The sequence below is a fragment of the Cupressus sempervirens genome, chromosome 3, assembly GCF_028749045.1.
Source record: "Cupressus sempervirens isolate cs-2001-9-10 chromosome 3, ASM2874904v1, whole genome shotgun sequence".
Classification (NCBI taxonomy): Eukaryota; Viridiplantae; Streptophyta; class Pinopsida; order Cupressales; family Cupressaceae; genus Cupressus; species Cupressus sempervirens.
The window spans coordinates 1,009,000,486-1,009,007,070 of NC_143120.1; positions in this window are offsets into that span (position 1 = coordinate 1,009,000,486).

A 6,585-nucleotide genomic window follows, 5' to 3' on the forward strand; every position below is an offset into this window, starting at 1 on the left:
TTGCACACTTTCTAGAAATGAATGGGTTTTAACCAAAGTGGGGATACATGTATCCAACATAGGCTGGGCAGGCCAGTGCTCCCAGTCTTAGTTTCACATTGTCATAGTTCTAGAGTCTTTTTATCAAATGAGATTTATTTCTTCTATCGATATCATTTATCAAAAAGCTTCAAAGTAGTGGGTCCTAATGTTGCAATGGTTAAACATGCCTGATCAATTTCACATGCTCACAAGGGGTTAAGCTAAAACCCAAGTTTATGGTGAAAGGCAGTGAAGGTACTCTTTTTGTGATGTCATATGAGGTTTAGTATAACCCATGGTTTGGATGGTCATGTTGCAATTCCCCTCATCTTACACTCATAGAGTGAAAAATTATGTTAAGTTACAATGCTACAAAGTTAGTATGGTCAAGCCTAGTCACTACAAAACATAGGTGGAAATGTGTTAAAAATACTCCAATTTCTCAAACATCGAATTAGATCAGGTTAATGCTAATTTTATTCCTACATTTCCAAAATTAACAAAATTTAACCAAAGCAAGAATATGAGCTATTGACACACGAAATATGTTAGAAGGTTGTCAGTTGGCATGCTTTATTTGGTTGAGAGTTCTGAATTGCTAAAGAGGTTCTAGTTTCATCATGATCTTCTAATCTTGATTGATCCATGGCTAGCATTTGCACACATTTTGAAGATGTACAAGGTTTAACCAAAGTAGGGAAATAAGATTCAAAAATGTGTCTAGGTGGGCCCAACCATATTTCAAAGAGTTCATTCATCAAATGAAGGTGAAAAATTGATTATGGTAAAAGGTTTTTTATTTGTTCGAGTAGGAAAGCAAGGAGGTCTTCAATCAATGAGATTGTAGGAAAGGTATAGGATAGACATTGAAAATAGTTGACTTGTTGATTTTTTGACTTGGCTTGCTGGTAACAAAGAAGGAAGGCTCTTTTATGGTGAATCTAATCTCTTCAATCATCTGCAATAACTTTTGGTTTTCTCCATGCCTATTTAATAAAGAGGAAATGTCTCACACTACCTGGTTTATCTATGTACCCAATCAAAATGGTAATTTGGCTATCATTTTTGTCTTCTTAGTGCTGATTTTTTCATGATAGATATGGTTTCTTGCATCTGAGACTATACCAAGATCAATGCAGTTGATGATTTCCAATGATTTATCTCTGTAACATTCAATGCAATTGTTGTACTTTATCTTAGGGTAGAAGTCATCTAGGTTTTGCCTACAGCCTATAAAATTAAAAAAAATTGTTGTTCAAAAGGTTCTTGCTCCTTACAAATCTTTTAGAGATCTCTCTATGATTGTTTTTCCTTTTTCTCAATAGGAATCTCTTCTTTGATATGCATTCTCTATTAGCTAAGTTTGAGTGCTATATAGCATCACTTGTTGAATGTATTTTGACAACTGCAATATCATATGATCATGTTCATCTATGCTAACTAATTTTTTTAAGTGAATCTATTGTATTCCTTCTCTAGTTATGTTATCTTCTTGGCTTGTCTAGGATATTGAGATTGAAAAGGTGTAGATAATGGTATATCTTTAGAAATCTATTGAATTCTAGTGCATGTTATTCAAAAGGAAGTAGACCTATATACTATTTGGTGTATCACCTCCTCTTAGATTAGATTAGGTAGTTTTATTTCATCCATTCCTTCTCCCTTTCCTCTCAAGAAATAGTTAGGTGCATCTTGATAGTAAGGAAGCTGACCTTCTTTGGAGACTCAATCTCAAGTCAAAAAGTCCTAGACTTTAGAGATTGTTTCCATATTACAAGAGGCTACCTTTAGGTAAGACTTTAGGTGATGGAGCAAGCTTTTGTGTCAATAGTTATTGGCACACCAATGGGACTCTCAAATTGGAACATTTTAAGTTCACTAGTGTCAAGAAGAGAACTTAAAATATATGCTAAGAAGATAGTGTTGGTCTCAATGTTCTAGGCCTTCAAGAGGCTCATTTTCAATACTTGGAGAATCTACCTATAAATTCTTGTTTTTAGACAAAATTTTTTATGATTCATGCCCAAAGCTCAAACAAGAGAATCTTCTAGAGGTAATTTTCAATATACTAAGCTTTCATTTTCAAATCTTAGAAGAAAAAAGAATAGATTATCTCTATCACCAGTTAGGAGTGCAACAGTAACACATACACTTGCAAGATCTCACTCTACTCCTCTTGTTGATAGGTCATAGCCTAGGTTGTCATCTCCTCATTTGAATATAGCATTATTTCATATGGCACAAGCTAGAGTTCATGCTTTTTCCATCTTCAACGGTGGAAGCCCCTTCCTTCTGGCATAAAGACATGATATTCCAATTGATGCACTTAAAAGTAGACCAAACTTCACTAGTGAAACCTCTATCTCCCCCTTAGATAATATTCAAGAAATTTCAAATGTTTGTAATATACATGGTATTAAAAAACATGATGTTGTTGTTAGACTTTAAGCTTCATCACTAAAAGGAAAGGCCTTGCAATGGTATAGAGGATTGCCTCATAACTCTATTACTAAGGTGTTTCAGTGGTGAATATTCATAATTTTGCAAATTTTAGAAATTTTTTGTTAGTAATTTGGCTAATAATTTCAGATTTAATGCAACCAAAATCGCCACATTTTTATTAAATTTGGTTCTAAAATATTTAAAATCTCTCAATAATTTAATTTATTAAAAAATTAAACTCAAAGATTCACCATAATATTTGATACATGATTATATTTGATTCACCTAAATATTATATATTATCAAAGAAATTAAAATTAATTCACCAATAATTATCATACTTATTAGTTACTTTAGGGATATATTACCAATATTTAGTTTTCACTATTGATTTAAAATATAATTTAATTATCCTCATAATTTCCATGAGATAAAATGTGTCCAATTTTGATTTGTAATATTCCATGATGATTAGTAAACTTCCTATTATTATTGAGATTTGTCAATAATTTATACTAAAAAATTATGATTCCAAAATTATCGTCAATGTAATTAATATTTAAAATATAAAATTAAGAGATTCACTGATAAAAATAATTTTATTTTTTAAAATAAAAAAGATTCGCCAATAATTTATATATTTTTCTAGAGAGGGGTTTCTTAAAGTTTACCTTGTCTATTACTAATTGGGGTGGGTTAAGAGTTGAGTTTTGTAAGATTTTTGAGGATGAGAATGATCATCTATCACTCTTGGAACAACTAACAACTATTAAAAGGGCACCCCATGAATATATGACTAATTTTAATTATAGTTTTTAGAAGACATGTGATACGATACCCACTACAGTAAAGCCTTCTCCTGGTAATCCTTTCTTGTATTACCTCATAGCCTTTAATAGTGATATTTCTACCACCCTAGAATACATGGGAGGATGCACCTTGCTTGATGCCTATGAAACTGATATATGAGCAAAAAAAATCCTAATTCAAGGAGTAAAGTTAGCTCCAAGGCCTCCAATGCCTTTCTTTCCTAACATGCTTAATCACCAATCTATAATAGCCCTTATCCTGCTTTATCTATAAGTTAGTCCCTTACTGTAGTCCAAATAGCTTCCACATCTTTTAATGAAGTTGATACGATTGAGCCAATGATGCAAACGTTGATGCAAAATATAAGCAAGAAGTTATAGGATCAAGAAAAGAAGATGGAGGACAACTGTGCAATGATGCAAAAAAATGGTAATGAGTTGGTGACCATGAAGAGGTAACAAGCCTCCCTAGCTCCATTATCAGGGTCCTATGTACAATAAGCCTCCAAATCAAAATCAAGGTTATACTCCACATAACCGAAATAAACCTATTGGTACCATCCCTATTGCAAATACAAACACAAATAGGGCTTTAGTCCCTCAGAACAATCTTGCTCGGGATCAAGATTTATGTCCTTCCAACAACTATTTATATGCTTTTTGTACATGCCAAAAGGCAGAATCTTTCTGCACCCTAGCTTTACAAGATCAAGCAATATGATAGTAGTAGAATGTTGGTTAACCTATTTATGCTTCCCATTTGCAACATCAAGGTGATTGTTCTTTTATGAACCATCAACTAGGGGAGCATTTCCATACTAATCATGATGTTATAACTCAAAACACCAAAAGAAAGTGAAGAACTAATGAAGATTCCATCCCTCCTCTACCTAATCAAGCTTCAACATAAAATGTTGCTCCTCTTATGCTAGTGATGAAAGTAGAATCAAATGCTACTCCTCAATAGAGATAGGACATAGGCAATAGGAAGTGTACTGAACCTTAGACTTCTCAAACTTAGCCAACAATCCATGCAACTCCCAAGGTCTCAACCAAACTAGTAGGTTCTTCTCCCAATATTGTAGACCAAATGAAGAAGAATATTGTTAATCTCTCCATTTGGGATGTTGTTGCTACTATAGCATCACAAATGAAGCTACTAGAACAAGAGCTAGAGGGAATAGAGATAAAAGGTCAATCAACTAGAGAAGAAGATGCAATAAGCCTGGTGGAGCCAAGAAAAGAAGGAGAAAAAAGTAAGAAAATAAGACCTCCTCCTTTCTACATCTCTTTAATCATAGGGGATGTATTGGTCCATAATATTCAGGGATTAGAAGTTTTGTAATGCCTAGATGTGTAGTTGACCTCCTTGGCATCAAATATGAGCCATTAGTTAAGAATGTGCTTCAGTTGGATGGTAGCTCTATCAAGACTATAGGAATCCTAAAAAATGTGAAAATGGCATTGCATGCATGTCCTAGTTGCACTATTACCCAAGATATATCAGTAGTTGAGGTCAAAACACATTTTCTATCTACCTCTCTAGGGATTTCACTACATAAATAGGTGGTTATATTGCATCTTACTGGTCATGTATATTTTTTAGAACAAGATATGGGACAAAATCTTCCATAAGGGTAGAGCCTTTGGACCTCAATATTATAGAAGCCTACACCCCTAGTCCCATAAACATGAACTACACTATTCATGAGATAGAAGGAGACATAAAAAATGAGCTTGCTACTTCCCTAAAAGAGGTGCATGACTACCTTTTGGATGAATGGGCCATTTCCTATCAATTTGACCCAATATAAGAAGCTCTAGAGATGGACCTTGGCACCTATTGCATTTTTTAGGAAGAGGCCCTTGTTCCCAATCTCATGAAAGTAAAAGAAAATACAAGTGGGTTGTGGAGTTTGTTCTTTGATGGCTCAAGAATAAAAATGGCTTAAGGGATAGTGTCATGCTCATTTCCCCTAAATTGGAGAAGTACCATTTCTCGTATAGAGTCTAATTTAGTTGCACTAATAATGTAGCAGAGTATGAAACTTTGATTCAAGGACTTCACAATGCCCAAAGGAGAGGGATCAAATCCTTGATGGTATATGGGGATAGTAAGGTGGTTGTTAAATAGGTTAGAAATTAGAACATCACTAAAAACAACCTTCTTAAATCATAAAAGCATAGGTTTTGGAATTTTCTTGATGGCTTTCAAGCATTTAACATCAAGAGTGTCCCTAGAAGAGAAAATAAACATGTTGATAGGCTTGTAGCAATTGGTGCTTATTGTGATATACCAAAGCATATTGTTAATGAAAAGAAGCAATAGATCAAATTTTTTGTAAGGCTTGTTATTCCTAAGAATTGCACAAATTGGCTGGTTTTTTACTCTGATGTGTAGATTATCAATTTCTTGCAAAATGAAGTAGAGTTCTTTGCTAAAAATCAATCTAAGATCCAAAGTTAGTATGGGAACTAGATTTTGAACCTAAAAACCAATAGATTTCCTAAATTTCTAGTCACCTTGGAGAGAATTTTCAACTCTGATGATCAAGAAAAAAGCAAGCATTCAAATTTGACTACAAGCAAGGATGATCACACATGTGTCACTATTTCTAATGGAAGGACTCTTAACTTGGGAAAGGTATGCACTGATATTGAACAAGAGATCTTGATTAAATTATGTCAAGAATTAAATGATGTTATTTCTTATAAATATGAAGACTTAAAGGGTTTTAACTTAAAGTTATCTTAGCAAACCATATATTTAAATGATAATTCTAAGCCTATTAGATAGAAGTAGAGGCCAATTAACTCTAATATTGAACCACTAATGAGAAAAGAATTGTCAAGGTTCATAGAGGCCAACATTATTTTCCCTATCAAGCATTCCTCATGGGTGGCAAACCTTGTTCCTATTAGGAAGAAGAGTGGAGAGATTAGACTATGTGTAGACTTTAGAGACCTTAATAAGGATTCTCTTAAAGATAACTCCCCCCCCCCCCACCCTCCATGGAACAAATCCCATCCAAGGTTAGTGGTTCAAAAAGGTTTTCTTTCTTAGATGGTTTTTCATGCTATAATTAGGTGTTAGTATAGGAATCACACATACATAAGATAACATTCACCACCAAGTGGGGCACCTATGCTTAATGTAAGATGCCTTTTGGACTAACCAATGCAAGTGCCACATTTTAGAAGGTAATGGAGATGGCCTTCAAGGTTGTGTTGGAATAATTTGTGCTAGTGTATCTTTATGATATAACCATCTTCTCAAAGCATGAAGTAGATTATTTTGATCATCTAAGATAGG